We start from the raw sequence: 21,944 nt of genomic DNA, 5'->3' as shown, positions 1-21,944 counted from the left end.
ACAGTGTTCAAGGGTCAACTGTAAAACTACTTATTAACATTGGATTACTTTAATCTGACAAAAGGATTAACTAACAACCAGTTAGGAAAAGGAGTACGTCAAGGCTGTATATTGTCACCTCGCTTATTTAACTTATATGCAGAGTACATCATGAGAAACGCTGGACTAGAAGAAACACAAGCTGCAATCAAGATTGCCGGGAGAAATATCAATAACCTCAGATATGCAGATGACACCACCCTTATGGCAGAAAGTGAAGAGGAGCTAAAAAGCCTCTTGATAAAAGTGAAAGAGGAGAGCGAAAAAGTTGGCTTAAAGCTCAACATTCAGAAAACGAAGATCATGGCATCCAGTCCCATCACTTCATGGGAAATAGATGGGGAAAGAGTGGAAACAGTGTCAGACTTTATTTTTTTGGGCTCCAAAATCACTGCACATGGTGACTGCAGCCATAAAATTAAAAGACGCTTACTCCTTGGAAGAAAAGTTATGGCCAACCTAGACAGTATATTCAAAAGCAGAGACATTACTTTGCCGACTAAGGTCTGTCTAGTCAAGGCTATGGTTTTTCCAGTGGTCATGTATGGATGTGAGAGTTGGACTGTGAAGAAGGCTGAGCGCCGAAGAATTGATGCTTTTGAACTGTGGTGTTGGAGAAGACTCTTGAGGGTCCCTTGGACTGCAAGGAGATCCAACCAGTCCATTCTGAAGATCAGCCCTGGGATTTCTTTGGAAGGAATGATGCTAAAGCTGAAGCTCCAGTACTTTGGCCACCTCATGCGAAGAGTTGGCTTATTGGAAAAGACTCTGATGCTGGGAGGGATTGGGGGCAGGAGGAGAAGGGGACGACAGAGGATGAGATGGCTGGATGGCATCACGGACTCGATGGACATGGGTCTGAGTGAACTCCGGGAGATGGTGATGGACAGGGAGGCCTCGCGTGCTGCGATTCATGGGGTCACAAAGAGTCGGACACGACTGAGCGACTGAACTGAACTGAACAACCAGTTAAATTAAGTATACTTTTCATTTGCTATTTCTCTACTAGGAATGTTCTTCCCTTACCCAGGAACCCACGATCTTCAAAAGGTTGGCCACTACATGTGTCCAAGCACACTGCTTCTCTTGGGTCACCTCTACCCACAGACCTGCCCTGACCAGCCCAACTCTCTGAGATGGCACTGCCCACCAACCAACCAACCAGACAGTCTCTATCACCTTACATTCTACTTGGAAGCTCCAGGACAGGGATTTTGTCTCAAACACAACTGTATCCTCCAGCACATGATGGGCACCCAACAACTGTTTCCTAAATGAATAAAGAGCTCCAACCACTTTTTGCCAAATCATTATACCTTACAACTGTGGAATCACATGCTGCTGGTGCTTGGAATGCATTTTAATGAGAACGTTACCATAAAGCAGGAACTGGGTGAAAAGAAGGTGACTAACTCTTCTATAATATGGATCTTACCTTTATTTATTTTCACACTGCAATGAACCAGATCCCAACAACGCACTTTGTTCTATAAAATTTTGTTTGCTTCTATTCAAACATAAAAGAAAACCAGTGCCAAATGAGGCTAAGCAAAAAGTTCTTAGAGGATTACATATTTTTCAGTATGTAAGACTGATTAACATCCTTAATCCATAGCACCCCGTGACAAGACTCTACTGCTATTTTAGACAAAACTAAATAGAATATAAACTCCATGAGAGCAGAAATTTGACACTGTTTTCTGATATGTCTGTAACTCCTATAACAACCAATGTAATTCCTATTAACATCAGCAGATTGAAAACATAACCTAACTGCACCAAAACTCAAATATAATTCCTGGGTATTTTATTCTCTTTGGTGCAATTAAGATTGTTTTCAATCTCTATTTAATGTCAAAGTTTCTTTTACACAGTAACATTGATCTCTTGTAATGCAGCTTTAGCTCTGATGTATTACTAATTCTATATTTCTGAGCAGGTAGCTTTTCTGTTGTTTGGCTGTTTCATGTTGGGATCCTTCCTTTTACTCTCTGGTGTTTAAAAACTATAAGCATTCTTACTCTGAGTTCTGGAAGGAGTTAGCCAATGCTACTGTGATATGGAGTTCCATTCAGTTCAGCTGCTCAGTCGTGTCCAATTCAATGAGACACCATGGACTGCAGGATGCCAGGCCTCCCTGTCCATCACCAACTCCCGGAGTTTACTCAAATCCATGACCACTGAGTTGGTGATACCATCCAAACATCTCATTCTCTGTTGTCCCCTTTTCCTCCTGCCTTCAATCTTTCCCAGCATCAGGGTCTTTTCAAACGATTCAGTTTTTCGCATCAAGTGGCCAAAGTACTGGAATTTCAGCTTCAGCATCCGTCTTTCTAATGAATATTCAGGACTGATTTCCTTTAGGATGGTCTGGTTGGATCTCCTTGCAGTCCAAAGGACTCTCAAACAGTCTTCTCCAACACCAAAGTTCAAAAGCATCAATTCTTCGACTGTCAATTCTTGACAGTCCAGCTTTCACATCCATACATGACTACTAGAAAAACCATAGCCTTGACTAGACAGACCTTTGTTGGGAAAGTAATATCTCTGCTTTCTAACATGCTATCTAGGTTGGTCATAATTTTCCTTCCAAAGAGTAAGTGTCTTTTAATTTCATGGCTGCAGTCATCATCTGCAGTGATTTTGGAGCTCGAAAAAATAAAGTCTGACACTGTTTACATTGTTTCCCCATCTATTTCCCATGAAGTGATGGGACCGGATGCCATGATCTTCGTTTTCTGAATGTTGAGCTTTAAGCCAACTTTTTCACTCTCCTCTTTCACTTTCATCAAGAGGCTCTTTAGTTCTTCACTTTCTGCCATAAGGGTGGTGTCATCTGCATATCTGAGGTTACTGATATTTCCCCTGGCAATCTTGTTTCCAGCTTGTGTTTCTTCTAGTTTAGCGTTTCTCATGATGTACTCTGCATGTAAGTTAAATAAGCAGGGTGACAATATACAGCCTTGACGTACTCCTTTTCCTATTTGGAACCAGTCTGTTGTTCCATGTCTAGATCTAACTGTTGCTTCCTGACGTGCATACAGGTTTCAACAGAGGCAGGTCAGGTGTTCTAGGATTCCCATCTCTTCAAGAATTTCCCACCGTTTATTGTGATCCACACAAAGGCTTTGGCATAGTCAATAAAGCAGAAATAGATGTTTTTCTGGAACTCTCTTGCTTTTTCCATGATCCAGCAGATGTTGGCAATTTGATCTCTGGTTCCTCTGCCTTTTCTAAATCCAGCTTGAACATCTGGAAGTTCACGGTTCATGTACTGTTGAAGCCTGGCCTAGAGAATTTTGAGCATTACTTTGCTAGTGTGTGCGATGAGGGCAATTATGCCATAGTTTGAACATTTCTTTGGCATTGCCTTTCTTAGGGACTGGAATGAAAGCTGACCTTTTCCAGTCCTGTGGCCACTGCTCAGTTTTCCAAATTTGCTGGCATATTGAGTGGATCACTTTCAAGCATCATCATTTAGGATTTGAAATAGCTCAACTGGAATTCCATCACCTCCACTAGCTTTGTTCATAGTGATGCTTCCTACGGCCCCCCTGACTTCACATTCTGGGATGTCTGGCTCTAGGTGAGTGTGAATGATCACATCATTGTGATTATCTGTGTCGTGAAGATCTTTTCTGTACAGTTCTTCTGTGAATTCTTGCTACCTCTTCTTAATATCTTCTGCTTCTGTTAGGTCCATACCATTTCTGTCCTTTATTGTGCCCATCTCTGTTCCCTTGGTACTTCTAATTTTCTTGAAGAGATCTCTAGTCTTTCCCATTCTGTTATTTTCCTCTATTTCTTTGCATTGATCGCTGAGGAAGGGTTTCTTGTCTCTCCTTGCTATTCTTTGGAACACTACTTTCAAATGGGTGTATCTTTCCTTTTCTCCTTTGCTTTTCGCTTTTCTTTTTTTCACAGTTATTTGTAAGGCCTCCTCAGACAGCCATTTTGCTTTTTTGCATTTCTTTTTCTCAGGGATGGTCTTAATCCCTGTCTCCTGTACAATGCCACAAACCTCCATCCATAGTTCATCAGGCACTCTATCTAAATCTATTTCTCACTTCCACTGTATAATCAAAGGACTTGATTTAGGTCATACCTGAATGGTGATATGGAGTAGAGGTTTGTTATTTTGTTTCTTTTGTTACTCATGGTAACTTCCTGATTGGAGTCAAATTTACAAGGTGGTTCTAATCTCTTGAGATAAAAATTTGGAATCCTTGAATTTTTGTATATATTCATGTATCTGTTTATCAAAGCTGTGCTTAGGACTGAAAATTCACTGTATGTTTTGGCTGCTGTTACAGGAATTCCAGATATATCAGAAAACAGTGACAAATTCCTGCCCTCATGGAGTTTATATTCTACTTAATGTTGTGTATAATATCAGTAAAAGTCATCTCCTGGGCTGCTATGGACTGCAGCTGACATACATTTCTGCTCAACATCAGTTAATTCACTTGTAAGCAAATAATTTGAGCCTGAAATCAAGTATAAAATGGGCAGAGAAGAATCTTCATAGCCTCACTAGCAAGGCTCTTGGCAAAGATAATCTGGATGCTAAAATTTCTAGTTTGAACAGTGAAGTTCTGATACTTGACGAACAAATCATTCACATAAAGACAAAATTTTGCCTGCTATGGTAAAAAAAAAAAATTGTCCAGTTATTGAATATGCCAGTTGGAAAGGGAGATTTGATCTGCAGAGTAAACAAGACTATTACACAGCCAGACAAAAGTTATTTTTAAATCAGCTGATAAAACAAAGGGCATCATCTGAACATGTACAATTATCACATGAAACTGAACTGAGAAAGCATTAGCACATGAATTGTCTGCTTGAAAACTTGGTTCAAGTACTTAGTCAAACTAATTTGATGCCCCAGCAGTGACTGAAAATGCTAACAGACCCATCAGTATCTCAGCAGATAAATCCTAGGAATACCTTTGATACCAAGGATTATTCTACTCACAGGCTTTATTGACTTTTAGAAGGAGAAAATAGGAAAAAAGAATTATTACCCATGTAAATCTAGAGAAGTGGCCGAGAAACTAAAACAGGATGCTTCTTTGGTATAACAACAGTTGGCAGAATCTCCTCAGGAATATTCTTTCTTTCTGTCCAAACTAAATAATGATGTGGACATGCTCTGTGATGCTTTGTATCAAGGAAGAAATCAGCCTTTGCTTAGTGATCAGACACTTGAGTTGTTTACAACTTTTGGCTTTTGGGTACAATACTGCTGTCAACATTGTTGTACAAGTATTCAAGCCCCTGTTTTCATTCCTTTTGGATATATACCTGTAAGTGGATGCTGGAACAGAGTTAACAGAGCAGTTTCAGTAGGTTGAATTTAACTAAACAACCTAATTCATCTTCTTATTGATATTCTTGCTGATGTGAAGACTAAAAGAAAAATTTGGGTATCTAGTAAACTGCATCAAGTGGAAAGATAATTATATGTATATTTTTTAAAAGATGAAGATTAAAGAATCTTCATCAAGAATTTAGAAAACCAAAGATTAAAGCTATTGGTTCTGCAGACTGAAATTTGCCAAAAATGAAATCTTCACTGCCTGTGCTACATTTTAATGTTTTAAATATTTGGAGAAGAACATAGCTAATAATGGAAAAGAAAATGGCAACCTACTCCAGTATTCTTGCCTGGGAAATTACATGGACAGAGGAGGCTGGTGGGCTACAATCCATGGGGGTCACAAAGAGTCAGACACGACTGAGCAACTGAACAACAAAATATCTATTAATAACATGCCCCAAACAATCTACAGATTCAATGCAGTCCCTAACAAAATTCCAATGGCTCTTTCACAGAAATAGAATAGGCAATCCTAAATTTGTCTAGAACTACAAAAGACCTTGAAAAGCCAAAGCAATCTTAAGAAGAACAAAGCTGGAGACATCATACTTCCTGTTTTCAAGCTATACCATTTTCAAAATATATCATATATACCATATAATCATACCATAAAACAATCAAAACAAGCACACTGATCAACAGAACAGAACTGAGAACCCAGAAACAAATTAACGCATACACTGTCATTAATTTATGACAACAGAGCCAAGAATACACAAAGCAGTAGTCTCTTCAATAAATGGTGTTGGGAAAATTGAATAGCTCATGTAAAGGATGAAACTAGACCACTATCTTATATCACACACAAAAATCACCACAAAATGAGTTAAAGACATGAATATAAGACACGAAACCATACAACCTCCTGGAAGAAAACATAAGAGAAAAAGCTCCCTGATATTGGTCTTGGCAGTAATTTTTTGGATTTAACACCAAAAGCAAAAGCAACAAAAGCAAAAATAAACAAGCATGACTACATCAAACTAAAAAGCTTCTGCACAACAAAGGAAACCATCAATAAAATGAAAAGGCAACCTATAGAACTGGAGCAAATACTTGCATATCCTACAGCTGATAAGAGGTTAATATCAAAAATATATGAAGAATTCATTCAACTCAACAGCAAGAAAATAATCCAATTAAAAAATGAATGAAGCACTAAATAGATATTTTACCAAAGGAGACATACAAATAAATGGCCAATAAATAGATGAAAAGGTGCCAACAATCCCTAATCATCTGCTGCTACTGCTGCTAAGTCACCTCAGTCGTGTCCGACTCTGTGCGACCCCACAGACGGCAGCCCACCAGACTCCCCCGTCCCTGGGATTCTCCAGGCAAGAACACTGGAGTGGGTTGCCATTTCCTTCTCCAATGCAGGAAAGTGAAAAGTGAAAGTGAAGTCGCTCAGTCATGTTCGACCCTCAGCGACCCCATGGACTGCAGCCCACCAGGCTCCTCCATCCATGGGATTTTCCAGGCAAAAGTACTGGAGTGGGGTGTCTGAGAAATGCAAATAAAAACCACAATGAAATATCACCTCATACGTCAGAAAGGTTATCTTCACAAAAAACAAGAGAAATATAAGTGTTGTCAAGGATGTGGAGAAAAACTACATTTGTACTGTTGGCAGGAATGTAAACTGTACAATCGCTATGGAAGTTACCCAAAATACTAAAAATAGAAATACCATGTTGTTATTTTAGTCACTAAGGCCTGCCTGACTCTTTGGCAACCCCACGGACTCTGGGCTTGCCGGGCTCCTTTGTCCGTGGGATTTTCCAGGCAAGAATATTGAAGTGGACTGCATTTCCTTCTCCAGAGGATCTTCCCAATTCAGGGATAGAATCCACGGCTTCTGCCACAATTCCTGCATTGCAAGCAGATTCTTTACCGCTGAGCTGGTAAAGAATCCACCTGACAATGCAGGAGACGTGGGTTCTATCCCTGGATTGGGAAGATATCCTAGAGGAGGAAATGACAACCCACTCAGTATACTTGCCGGGATAATCCCATGAACAGAGGAGCCTGGCAAGCTAGAGTCCTTGGGGTCACAAAGAGTAGGACGTGACTGAACATGCATTTAGAACTACCATATGATGAAGCAATTTCACACCTGGGTATATATCCAAAGGGGATGAAAACAAGATATTGGAGAGATATCTACACTCCCACATCCATTGCAGCATTAGTTACAACAGCCAAGATACAGAAACAACCTCATCTAACAAAGGCTGACTAGGTAAAGATGTGGAATATATACTCTGCAGAATATTACGAGAAAGAAGAAATCCTGTCATTAGGGATGACACGAATGGACCCTGAAGTCATTGTGCTAAGTGAAATAAGCCAGCAAAGAAAACACAAATACTACACAGCTATCACTTACATGTGGAATCTAAAAAAAGGTCAAACTTAGACAAAAAAGAGTAAAAAGGTAGTTTCCCAGGGGAAATAATGAGACTAAGATTGGTAAAAGGGTACAAACTTTCAGCTGTAAAATGTTAAGGCCTAAGGAGCTTAAAAAATGAATTAATATTTTACATATTTAGCCTCAAGCAACTATATAGCATAAAACATATCTCATTCCATTCTACAATATAGGTTTGAGTCAGTAAATACTTTGTTATCTTCAATAGCCCCTCTGGGCTCCTGTGAGCAGTAATGGACTGAGAGATCCTTTACCAAGTTCATTTTAGTTAAAATTCTAATTCTAGAACCCTTTCTAAGGAAAATCAAGTAAATAGAAGTCCTTAGAGAAAAACTACTAAAGTTTATTTCTGCCACGTTACAACATTTATAAGACAACTTTATCCATAAGCATGTACAATCTTACATTTATTTCACACATTTCTAGTAATCTGTTTCCTGGACTCTCAAATTAGATGGACAGAATACACATGTCCGAGAAAGATATACCATGAGGTCCAAAGACATCATATAAAAAAAAGAAGTAAACCATTAAAAAATTTTTTCCAGGTGTACTTGTCTCAGATTCAATTAATGTAGGAACCGAAAGCCCCACCTACTAACACAATGCCTCAGGATGACACTAATAACGAGTGATGGTGTGCTCAGCCACTAAGCTGTGTCTGACTCTTTTGTGACCCAATGAACTGCAGCCCACCAGTCTCCTCTGTCCATGGGATTTCACAGGCAAGAATACTGGTGTGGGTTTCCATTTCTTTCTCCAGAGGATCTTCCCAAGCCAGGGATCAAACTTCATGGGCAGGTGGATTCTTTACCACTTGAGCCACCTGGGAAGCCCTCAATAATGAATTATATAATAATTTATTTCCTAGGATAATGCAATCAACAATTAAATTATGCTCATTATATTGTCTTTTAAAAAGGAAGAGCTATCTAATTATTTTAGAAAGTGACCCATCCAAAGTAGTCAAAATAAAAAATGGCTTTAAAACTATCTGCTCCTTTGGAAATTTTTTTCATGTAATAACTATTTCCCTAAAATATCATATGAATATTTCCATATTAAAGACAACATTTCTTGCCCATTAGTCAGTCATTTGTTTGACAATTTTCCTGTGACTTATTTGTATCAAACTTAATTATCATTTGCTATAACTAATTCCACCAAATACCATCAACAGATGCACAAAACCATAAAGGCTATTTGAGGAACTAAATATTTCCATACTGCAAAGTTATACCCCTACAAATTACTTGCTAATAACTCAAATATTTAGGATGGAGAGCTTTGGCTGCCATCACCTTAACCGGGCAACAAAACTTAACATCAAAACTAAACAGTGTAAAACTTCTATTGTGATGTAATATTAACTACCTAGTTTCATCCATGAGTCTTGCCAAATTACATTTAACCTGAATCTCATCAAGTTTATTTAAAACCTAACTTACAATTTACAGGAAATTGAAGAAACAGAGGAACAAGCCAACTGACATTACTTACACACACACACACACTCTCCAAAACTTGGCATAATCCTTATAGACATTTTTGGTCTTATCTCTTCAAAGTCAGTATCACTGGAAAAGTGTGTGGGAGGCCTCAGATATGAAACTAAAGACTAGGACCTTGACTGCAAATCAAGTGAAAATGGAATTTGGGGACAAATGGCAAATTTGAATATGGATACGTATGAGATTTTTGGAAACTATTTTTTCAGTGTAGACACTGATATGCAGAAATCCTTTTTCTGGAAATACATGGTGAAGTTAAACTAATTGGGCAGAAGAACTGGATAAATAAGTAAACTGATAAATGGATGCAGAAAATACATCAAAACATTAAGAGGTGAATCTTGGTGATGGGTAAATGTGTGTATATTCTACTATTCTTTGCTTCAGTATGTCTTTAGTTTTTAAACTACAAAGTTTCAGGACAAAAAAAGGCCAAGATGAAAGTATGTCCTTAATTAGATATCTAAACAGCATTTAAGTGATTTATAGTCCATGTTTTTTCAAAACAGATTTAAAGTGGCTTTTAAAAAGATATACAATATAAGGTAATATCTTTAAGAAAAAAAGGTAAGAAAAATCAAGCAAAAGAAAAATACATGTAAGACACCAAGGTGAGGTCAAGGATTATATCAATAAACTGAATGAGCTACAAATATTGACATTTTACTAGGAGTTCCTCGATTCTTAATGAAGTTTAAAGTTTGTCAGGCAAACAAAACACTTAACATTTGGTAAAACACTTCAGGGGAAAGGTATGAAGAAATAGTCATTATATATTCAAACAGTACTGCCTCTAAATAAAATGCTTTACCATTTCTTTCAACAGACACCTGTATAATAGCTTTCATTAGACTTAAGTATACATTTGCCAGTGGTGTCCTAAGAAGACCTAAAGGGGTACATACAAAATCAATCTATGTCCAAAGAGAAAATATCACTATGTATATTGTGAGCTAAAAACTAAAAAGAAATTAAACTTTACCAAAATTAAATCAAACTGACATGATACCTCGCTAGCTTCATGAGAGAAAAGAATTTCATAAAATGAAAAAAGTTGACACCTTTAATCTCATTTGTTTGCCTTCAGCATTCTGCAGTACTTAAGGATGTTATCAATGTAACTCTTTTTACATATATTTTTAAAAACTTTTAAACAGACTGCTTGCAGTAATTTTAATGAAATGGGAAATGACTATTAAAATTTTTGCAGTGTCCAACTCTTCACAAACCCATGGCCTGTAGCCCACCAGGCTCCTCTTATCTATGGAATCCTCTAGGCAAAAATACTGCAGTGGGTTGCTATTCCCTTCTCCAGGGGATCTTCCTAACCCAGCGACCAAACCCAGGTCTCCTGCATTGCAGGTGGGTTCTTTAGCAGCTGATCTATGGGTTTAGCAAGAGACCCATATGGAAACACTAAAGAACCCAAATAGCAAAAATAATCTTGAGAAAGAAAAATGGAGCTGTAGGAATCAAATTTCCTGACTTTACACTATATGACAAAGCTACAGTCATCAAGACAGTATGGTACTGGCACAAAAACAGAAATACAGAAGAATGGAACAAGACAGAAAGCCCAGAGATAAACCCACACACCGATATGCACCTTATCTTTGAAAAAGGAGGCAAGAATATACAATGAAGAAAAGAAAACCTCTTCAATAAGAACTGCAGGAAAACTAGACAGCTACATGTAAAAAAATGAAGAGAACACTTCCTAACACCCTAAACAAAAATAAACTCAAAATAGATTAAAGAATTAAACATAAGACCACAAACTATACAGCTCTTAGAGGAAATCATAGGCAGTACACTCCTTGACATCAACCACAGCAAGACCCTCTGTGACCCACTTCCTAGAGAAATGGGAAAAAAAAAAATCAACATAACCTAATAATCATAGACATTTTTCACAGCAAAGGAAACAATACACAAGACAACACTCAGAATGGGAGAAAATAATTGCAAAGGAAGCAACTGACAAAGGATTACTTTCCAAAATATATAAGCTGCTCATACAGCTTAGTATCAGTAAAACAAACAGCCCAATCAAAAAATGGGCAGAAGACTTAGACATTTCTCCAAAGACATACAGATGGCCAATAAACACATGAAAAGATGCTCAATATCACTATTAGAGAAATGCAAATCAACATCAGTCAGAATGGCAATCGTCAAAAATCTACAAACAACAAATGCTGGAGAGGATAAGGAGAAAAGGGAACCTTCTTGCACTGTTGGTGTGAACATAAATTGATACAGCCATTACAGAAAACAGTATAGAAATTTCTTAAAAAACTAGAACTTAATCTACCATATGACCCAGAAATCCCAATACTGGGCATATACCCTAAGAAAACCACAAATCTAAAAGACACGTGTACCCCCAAATTCACTGCGGCCCTATTTACAATAGCTAGGACATGGAAGCAACCTAGGTATCCACTGATAGATTGAGTCAGTGGTAGTGAGACGAATGAAACAGAGCCTGTTATACACAGTGAACTAAATCAGAAAGAGGAAAATAAATATCATATATTAACACATACACATGGAATCTAGAAAAATGGTACTGATGAACTTATGCATGCATGGAAGGAATGGAAATACAGATGTGAAGTCCGGACATGTGGGGACAGCAGAGGAAGGGGAGAGTGAACTGAAAGGAGAAAGCAGCACTGACATTGTACACTAGCATGTGTAAAATAGACAGCTGGTGGGAAGCTGTTATACAACATGAGGAGTCCAGCCTGATGCTGTGATGACCTAGAGGGTTAGGATGAGGGGAGAGGAGGCTCAAGGCAAAGGGGATGTATATGCAATTAAGGCTGATTAGTGTTGCTATATGTCAGAAACCAATACAGCATTGTAAAGCAATTTTCCGCATTTAAAAAATAAATTTAAAATAAATAAAACTGCTCATTTCCATGCTCAAAACCCTTCAAGCTAGGTTTCAGCAGTATGTGAGCCGAGAAACTCCAGACATACAAGGTGGGTTTCCAAAGAGGCAAAGGACCCAGAGATCAAATTGCCAACATCCATTGGATCATGGAGAAATCAAAGAAGTTCCAGAAAAAAACATCTACTTCTGCTCCACTGACTACACTAAAGCCTCTGACCGTGTGGATCACAACAAACTGTGGAAAATTCTTAAAAGAGATGGGAGTACCAGACCATCTGACCTGAGAAATGTGTATGCAAGTCAAGAAACAACAGTTAGAACTGGACATGGAACAACAGCCTGGTTCACAACTGAGTAAGGAGTACGACAAGGTTCCTGCTTATTTAATTTATATGCAGAGTACATCATGTGAAATGCCAGGCTGGATGAATCACAAGTTGGAACTAAGATTGCCAGAAGAAATATCAACAACCTCAGATATACAGATGACACCATTCTAATGGCAGAAAGTGAAGAGGAACTAAAGAGCCTCTTGATGAGGGTGAAAAGAGAAGAGTGAAAAAGCAGGCTTAAAATTAAGCATTCAAAAAACGAAGATCATGGCATCTGGTCCCATTACTTTGGCAAATAGATGGGGAAAAGGCAGAAGCAAGGACAGATTTTATCTTCTTGGGCTCCAGAATCACTCTAGGTAGTGACTACAGGAATGAAATAAAAGATGCCTGCTCCTTAGAAGGAAAGCTATGACAACCCTAGATCCCATATTAAAAAGTAGAGACATACTTTGCCAACAAAAGTCTGTGTAATCAAGGCTATGGTTTCTCCAGCAGTCATATACGGATGTGAGTGTTTGTCCACAAAGACTGAGTGCTGAAGAACTGATGCTTTCAAATTGTGATGCTGGACTAGAGTCTTGAGAGTCCCCTGGATGGCAAAGAGATCAAACCAGTCAATCCTAAAGAAAATCAACCCTGAATATTCATTGGAAGGACAGCTGCTGAAGCTGAAGCTCCAATACTTGGCCACTTGATGAGAAGAGCTGGCTGATTCACTGGAAAAGATCCTGATGCCAAGAAAGATTGAAGGCAGAAGGAGAAGGCAGGGGCAGAGGATTTGATGGCTGGATGGCATCACTGGCTCAATGGACATGAATCTGATCAAACTCTGGGAGATAGTGGAGGACAGAGGAGTCTGGCATGCTGCAGTTCATGGGGTCGCAAGACTCTGACACAACTGAGTGACTGAACAACAAAGTAGGACAAGTATATAAACACACATATAAGGATGAAGGAGCACTTTAAAATGCTTTTACTGATAAACATTTACAGTCAGAAGGTCTGGATATCGTCCCTTAATGAAATGAAGCTTCCGGTACAGAAGCAACAATTCGGACACCCACCCCCTCTTCAGGGTGCAACAATACAAGAATCATTCTCCGGCTAAAACTTTTTATATGATGATTTATCAACAAAGACCTAAACTTCACAAACTTAGTGTGTTAGTCACTCAGTTGTGTCTGACTCCTTGCAATCCCATGGACTGTAGCCCACCAGGCTCCTCTGTCCATGGGATTCTCCAGGCAAGAACACTGGAGTGGTTTGCCATGTCCTTCCCCAGGGGATCTTCCTGACCCAAGGAGTCTCCACATTGCAGGCAAATGCTAAACCATTTGAGCTACCTGGAAAGTCGTTTTACAAACTAAGACCCATGTTCTATTAGTTAGGAGTGAAAAACATACACTCACCCTAGAAAAATCTTTGAAGAGTATAGCAGGTTCAGTTCTAAAAACAGGTCAAGTATTTAAACCCAGGTAGATCTGTGAGCTGGCACGGACCTATCATTAAAAACAGGTCCTGATCTCAGCGCCTGAACAGAGTGAACTAAAGATACTGTGCCTGAGCCCGCTGGCCAGCAGCTGGTCAAAGTCCATTCAGCCTTCCTTCCTCATTCATGAATTCCTGTTATTTCACATGGTCATCCAAATTAAGACTACACCTTTCAATCTACCCTACTATCAGATCTGGCCACTGTCCAAGTACATGCAATTCTCAGGATGTGATCGTAAAGGAAGGGGGCATGCCTTTACCTTCCCTTTTACTGGCCAGGCACCAACCTGACAGCTGAAGAGCCATCACAAACTATGAAGTGACTCTAGAGCCAAGGATCACACCTGATAGTGCAAGGAAGAGGGAACTGAAGTCCCTGACACTGTGGAGCCCCATCAGCTCTAGGCTACTTTCTTCTGAGCTATTTCATGAAAAAGTAAATTACTTTTTTTCAGGATGCACTTATCTAACACAGGTGGTGGTGGTGTTTAACTCTGTGCCAGTAAGCCAGACAGAGGGAGGGTCAGCATGCCATGCAGAAGATTCACTGGGGAGTGCTCTTGAGACAGATGTCTGCAGAAGGGAAGGGAGGAAGCAGAGATGGAGCGAAGGAAAAGCTGGGATGTGGTATAGCAGGAACAAAGGCCTCGGCTAGCCTTGGGGGGAGCTCAGAAGCTGAGGGGATCTTCCTGAGTTCAGTCACCACTGCCTGAGGTGAGTCATCAGGAGTTGTGATGATGGCACCAGCTTTTGTACCCCCATAGCACCCAGTCACTGGATGCAGACTGCCCTGGGAAGAGTGGGTGACTCGGGGTGAAGCAACTCCATCACAAAGGCAATACTGAAGTGGGTTCTCTGCTGGCAGCATTCCTTGATTACCACTGTTACTTAGAAGTTTCCTGTCACTCCCAGCTGAACCTAACCAAGGCCAAAAAGCCAAAACTTTTTCATCAAGATGACCCAGTGAGTTACAATCCATGAGAATCAAATCTATGACAGCAACAGACCAGGAAAAGAACAGAAAGCCTTGAACAGATAAAGCACTTCTAGGGTCAGCAAGGAGACCGAGGATGCCTAGATCTATGATACAGAAAAATCCAGGTAACCAGATTTTCCTAATTTTTTAATAGCCACTTTCACTTTTCACTTTCATGCATTGGAGAAGGAAATGGCAACCCACTCCAGTATTCTTGCCTGGAGAATCTCAGGGACAGGGAAGCTTGGTGGGCTGCTGTCTATGGGGTCGCGCAGAGTCGGACACAACTGAAGCGACGTAGCAGCAGCAGCAGCCACTGCCACAGAATTACAAAATTCAACTCCTCTGGCTGGCAGGTACACTCATCTCCAGGACAAGGAGGGCAGGCCAGGGGTAGGGCCCTAAAACATGCTAATCTCTCTCTTTGACCAATGAAAGTCAGTCAAACAGTCCTGTCAAGATCTCATAAGAAGAACTGCAGGCACAGCTCTTTTATCAGAATTCCTTTTTCACTAGCAAAAGATAGCAAAGTAAAGAATTTAGAGATTTCATAATTCAATTTTCTCCGTGATGGGAAAAAAAATTAGAATGAAAGTATCAGAGTAATTAGATAAAGGAACAGAAAATCAATATCAAGATGAAGAAAGCAAGGATCTTTAGGTTTCTTTATACCCAAATTATTTTCAAACTACAAAGCAGAATAATTCACCACTTGAAACATAAACAAGCTGTTTATAAGCCATTCATGTTGATTAATAAGTAAGCTAAGTACCAACTTTCACTCATCTAGCATGGAACAATATTTGATAATTACAAATATATTCTATCTTTTGGTACCACATTAAACAATTATCAAATTAAGAACCCTAGTCTATCAAATTGCAAAATCATAGACTACTAGCCTTTCTGCCCAAAGAATACTACCCATTACCCACATACAGTGCCATAAAACTTTTTTATTCCACTATGTTAATATGTACCAACATAATTACTTGCAAAATCACCTACAAAAGAAAAAATTTAATAATGCAAATAATTGTGGAACTGTTAAGGAGTTAATGATCTTGTTTAAATTAGCTACATACTTATGGCAACTAGAAGCACGGTACTGACAAATCTATAAACAGAGCAGCAATTGAGATGCAGACATAGAGGACAGACTTACGGACAAGGGTGGGGAACAACAGGGAGAGGGTGAGATGAATGGAGAGCAGCATGGACGCATATACACTAACATATGTACACAGACAGCCAATGGGAGTTTGCTGCAGGATTCAGGGAGCTCACACTGGGGCTCTGTAACAACCTAGAGAGGTGGGAACAGGTAGGAGGTGGGAGGGAGATTTAAGAGGGAGGGAACATATGTGCAGCTACGGTTAATTCATGTTGATGTGTGACAGAAATCAAAATACTGTAAACCAATAGTCAATCAATTAAAAATAAATATTTAAAAAAAGGGAAAAAATTAGCTATATACAAATGTGATATGCTTACATGCTTTAATTCTGAGCTATGATCCATATAAGGTATAAAAACTAATTTTCATTATAGATAGAATAAGCAACTAATTCTGGAGGGAAAAGAAAACATCCTGCAAATAAAGAATGAGGCTGAAAGGAATTCAGCTGAGAATAAAGGAAGAGGTAGAGAGGTAAGAAAATTCAGAAAATAAAAGATGGTCAACAAGAAGCATAACACATTATTTTCAAAATACTGTAGGATAAAGGATTTAAAAACACCTCTCTTTCATACCTCTGCACAAAACTAGGACTCACAGGTCAGGCTCACTGCATTAGTACTCTAAAACAACAGAGTTATGGACTTAAAAAACTTATGAAAAGCCAATCTGAAAATATGACCATTCTAAACCTTGTTAAAGAGAAACTTCAAATTTATATATCTTCAAAACTGACTCATGTCTGTTATGTTCTTCTTGTATTTTAAATACAATTTAAGATATCTTTAAAATCTGACAAGTATTCTCTTCAAAATATTGTACCAGCCATATTTTATGAATTCTACATCTTTAAATAATAACAACAAAAAATTTCCAGACTGTGACAAAAGTGATAAAATTATTAAACTATTTTTACTCTGGCAAGAGAAAAAAAATACCTTGCCTTTCTGACTTAAAATACAAGTGATAGTTTTCTCTTTTTGTACACCACCACCAGGAGGTAGTAGTTCAATAATCACAGACTGAAATCAAATTTTAGACTACATTTCCAAACCAGTGGTCTTACAATGAGATTTCTCAGCTGTACCTTTTCTCCTGTTAAAGAAAGCATAAAACTATTTAAATTACCACACTGCAATCAAATAATTATCAGACATCATTTTAAGTTAAAATATCTAAATAGAAATTAATGTTCACTCCCTTTAACTACCCCAGGCTGCTATCCACTCAAAGGGGCATCATTCACACTGTTTTCTCTGACTGGTACTCACTGGAGTTGTACAAGCCAACCAGTAAATTGCTCTCATCCTAATCTTGAACTCTAGTTACAGGAAAACAGCTTTACCACGCAAAAGGAGTAAAATTGTGTTTAGAATAATGTCATCATTTTAGATTCCTTGATTTCAGTAAACTTCTAAATAATTATACCCTGACAATTTACCTCTTTGCTATGTAAATATAAACTGAGTAATCAATTATCATTCAAGATGACCTAGAGACATAGACAAAAGTTTATGATAAAAGATTCAAAATTAAGGAAAAACAGTATTTTAGGGAAGAAAAGATCACAAAGGACAGTACCTTTTCTGGACATTCTCAACTAAGGCAAACAGAATAAGAATGAAAAAGTACAAGTGGCAGAAGTACAAAGTACAGGGGCCAAAGCAATTCCAACAGAATCCAGGCAATGCTCATGGTGACAATGGCCACAAAGGATTCTGTAATCCTGCCTGACTGGAAGAAAACTCCAAGAATAATATATATACTGGAACTAAAGGGTTTAGAAGACTATGAATTTTACTCAACAAGTTGCCAGTTTAACCATGGGCTATAAAATGATCTTCACTTAGGTCTGAATATTAGGCTTCTCCTATTTACGCGTTAGAGAATCCAAAATCATTTTCTGAGAAAAATCTTGACTCTGTCCTCCTCTCCACAGGAGGGCAGAGCAGCCTCCTACTATTCACAAAGATGTCACTGCCAGTGCCTTTAAAATTTCATATCCCATCACAGCCCAGTTTATTTATAAATAAAGCTTCTCTATGCACTTAGCTGGCAAAAAAGAAGGGGAAAGGTGAGAGGTAATTGCATTGCCAACAGTTCTCAGACAGAGAAGATGAGTTATCAATATACTCAGAAATCTGACGTTGAAAATGATATCCAAGATGAGTTGTCTGAAAAATAACCTAATATCGAACCTAGAACTACGTCAGACCATTCCATTAGTCCCTGTAATTCTACTGGGATACACATTGAGGGATACCACAAGAAAAGGTCCTATGTTCATTGAAAATATGTTAAGGATTTTCTTTTATTGTATCACATCACAATCAAACTGTGAATGAAATATCTAATTTTAAAATCAGAAATAGCTTCCCTTTCCCTGGGCACTGGATTTGTTTCTACCTACACTGTTCTCCTCTTCAACAACTTTGAAAAATCTGAGCGCCAAAGTGCCCCACCTGCAGACAGTACTTTATTTCCTACTTTAATCTCTGGTCCCACGACGGAGCCCTACTTCTCTCCTTTCTTTGTACTCTTTTTTTCTTTTTCCAGTTAAAAAATGTACTTAATATCTACTACCACCTCCTTTGATCTTTTAACAGACCTTAAAAAACAAAAGAAGAAAACATCTTCTCATTTTTCTAGTCTTACTCTTAAGAGCACTCATGTACTTGAAGGCAGGAAGAAAATCTATTCCAGTTCAAGTAATATGACTTATTATAAATTTTGGAAATTACTTAACTACCTCAAAATCTCAGTTTATTCAGCTATAATATGGGATTATTTCTAGTTATCTATAGCAAAGAGATAACATTGGCAAAGTACTTCTATACAGTACCTGGCATATTAACATCCACATGGTATTAACTATTTTATCAACTTCCTTTATATCTAATCCCTGAGAGAAAAGACCTGGGGACCATATAAGCTGACTCTGCCTACAAACTGCCTATGAAATGACATTCCCCAAAATCCTGAGATTAAAACTAGTTTCAGGACAACACATATAAACTATTTATAAAAGCTGAAAGAATATCATGTTCTGAATTAACTTTATTATGCCACAGTAGTCAGATATTTAGTGAAGTGCCAGCCTAAATGTGACTGTGAAGGTATTTTCACATGAGATTTAAAACAACAGAGTTTGAGTGAAGCAGATTATTGTACATAACATGGGTTCAGTTCAGTTGCTCAGTCGTGTTCGACTCTTTCCAACCCCATGAACCGCAGCACGCCACGCCTCCCTGTCCATCACCAACAGCCAGTTTACTCAAATCCATATATATGGAGTCAGCGATGCCATCCAACCATCTCATTCTCTGTCGTCCCGCTTCTCCACCTGCCCTCAATCTTTCCCAGCAGCAAGATCTTTTCAAATGAATCAGTTCTTCGCATCAGGTGGCTGAAGTATTGGGAGGTTCAGCTTCAGCATCAGCCCTTCCAATGAATATTCAGGACCAATTTCCTTTAGGATGCACTAGATGGATCTCCTTGCTGTCCAAGGGACTCTCAAGAGTCTTCTCCAACACCACAGTTCAAAAGCATCAATTCTTCGGTGCTCAGCTTTCTTGCCAGTTCAACACTCATATTCATACATGACCACTGGAAAAACCATAGCTTTGACTACACAGACCTTTGATGGCAAAGTAATGTCTCTGCTTTTTAATATGCTCTCTAGGTTGGTCACAGCTTTTCTTCCAAGCAAGTGTCCTTTAATTGCATGTCTGCAGTCACCATCTGCAGTGATTTTGGAGCTTAAAAATATAAAATCTCTCACCATTTCCACATCTATTTGCCATGAAGTGATGGGATCGGATGCCATGATCTTACTTTTCTGAATGCTGAACTTTAAGCCAACTTTTTCACTCGCCTCTTTCACTTTCATCAAGAGGCTCTTTAGTTCTTCTTCGCTTTCTGACATGAGTGTAGTGTCATCTGCACATATGAAATTATTGATATTTCTCTCGGCAATCTCGATTCCAGCTTGCGCTTCATCTAGCCCGGCATTTCTCATGATGTACTCTGCATGTAAGTTAAATAAGCAGGGTGACAATATATAGCCTTGATGAATTCCTTTCTTGATTTGGAACCAGTCTGTTGTTCCATGTCCAGTTCTAACTGTTGCTTCTTGACCTGAATACAGATTTCTCAGGAGGCAGGTCAGGTGGTCTGGTATTCCCATCTCTTTTAAGCATTTTCCACAGTTGACTGTGATCCACACACTCAAAGGCTTTGTCAGTCAATAAAGAGAAAGTAGAAGTTTTTCTGGAACTCTCTTGCTTTTTCAACGATCCAAGGGATGTTGGCAATTTGACTGCTGGTTCCTCTGCCTTTTCTAAATCTAGGTTGAACATCTGGAAGTGCACAGTTCACGTACCGTTGAAGCCTGGCTTGGAGAATTTTGCTAGTATGTGAAATGAGTACAATTGTGCAGTAGTATTGAGCATTCCTTGGCATTGCCCTTCTTTGGGATTGGAACAAAAACAGACCTTTTCCAGTCCTGTGGCCACTGCTGAGGTCTCCAAATGTGCAGGCATATTGACTGCAGCATTTTCACAGCATCATCATTTAGGATTTGAAACAGCACAACTGGAATTCCATCACCTCTACTAGCTTTGTAGCGATGCTTCCTAAGGCCCACTTGACTGTGCATTTCAGTATGCCTGGTTCTAGCTGAGTGATCACACCATCATGATTATGTGGGTCTTGAAGATCTTTTATGTACAGTTCTTTTGCGTATTCTTGCCACCTCTTCTTAAAATCTTCTGCTTCTGTTATGTCCATAAAATTTCTATTGTTTACTGTGCCCATCTTTGCATGAAAATTCCCTTGGTATCTCTAATTTTCTTGAAGAGATCTCTAGTTTTTCCCATTCTATTGTTTTCTGCTATTTCTTTGCAGTGATCACTGAGAAAGGCTTTCTTATCTCCTCTTGCTATTCTTTGGAACTCTGAATTCAAATGGGTATATCTTTCCTTTTCTCCTTTGCCTTTTACTTCTCTTCTTTTCATAGGTGTTTTTAAGGCCTCCTCAGCCATTTTTCCTTTTTGCATTTCTTTTTCTTGGGGATGGTCTTGATCCCTGTCTCCTGTACAGTATCACGAACCTCATTCCATAGTTCATCAGGCACTCTGTCTATCAGATCTAATCCCTTCAATCTATTTCTAACTTTCACTGTATAGTCATAAGGGATTTGATTTAGATCTTAACTGATTGGTCTAGTGGACTTCCCTACTTTCTTCAATTTAAGTCTGAATTTGGCAATAAGGAGTTCATGATCTGAGCCACAGTCTGTACCAGCTTTAGGATGTTCTTATCTTTTGGTGTTTAGTCTTTATTTTTGCTGGCACTTGGTGGGCCTTTTCATTTGAAGAGTGATCCCTTTAGTTGTGGGAAGTTTTCTCATGTTTCTTCTGCAAACTCTAGTGGCTGGTGGCCCTTTTGGATTAATTGCCTATTTTTCTTATCTCTTTCTTGCATCTTTTCCATCGTTTTGCTTTGTGTCTTTTTAGAGATTCACTGACATATTTTCCATCTCTTTAAATATGTAATTTTGACAGTTACGGTTTCTGAGAACTGTTCTCTTTATCTGTAACATTTTTTGAAAGTGCTCTGTTGTCATAGGAGTATAGTGCGTGTGTCTATGATAAGCCACCTCAGTCGTGTCTGACTCTTTGCGACCCTATGGACCGTAG

At 38.7% G+C, this 21,944-nt stretch overlaps 1 protein-coding gene and 1 pseudogene across 5 annotated transcripts in view; one reads left to right on the top strand and one right to left on the bottom strand.

The window, feature by feature from the left end:
* PHF3 (PHD finger protein 3) overlaps window positions 1-21,944 on the bottom strand; it is a 90,260-nt gene that overhangs the window by 44,909 nt on the left and 23,407 nt on the right. The window lies entirely within an intron of this gene.
* LOC106502810 lies at window positions 4,142-5,526 on the top strand (annotated as a pseudogene).

Source organism: Capra hircus, chromosome 14 (assembly GCF_001704415.2).
Source record: "Capra hircus breed San Clemente chromosome 14, ASM170441v1, whole genome shotgun sequence".
Lineage (NCBI taxonomy): Eukaryota > Metazoa > Chordata > Mammalia > Artiodactyla > Bovidae > Capra > Capra hircus.
Note: the sequence above shows the minus strand (reverse complement) of the source record. Positions and strands in the feature narration are given on the sequence as shown.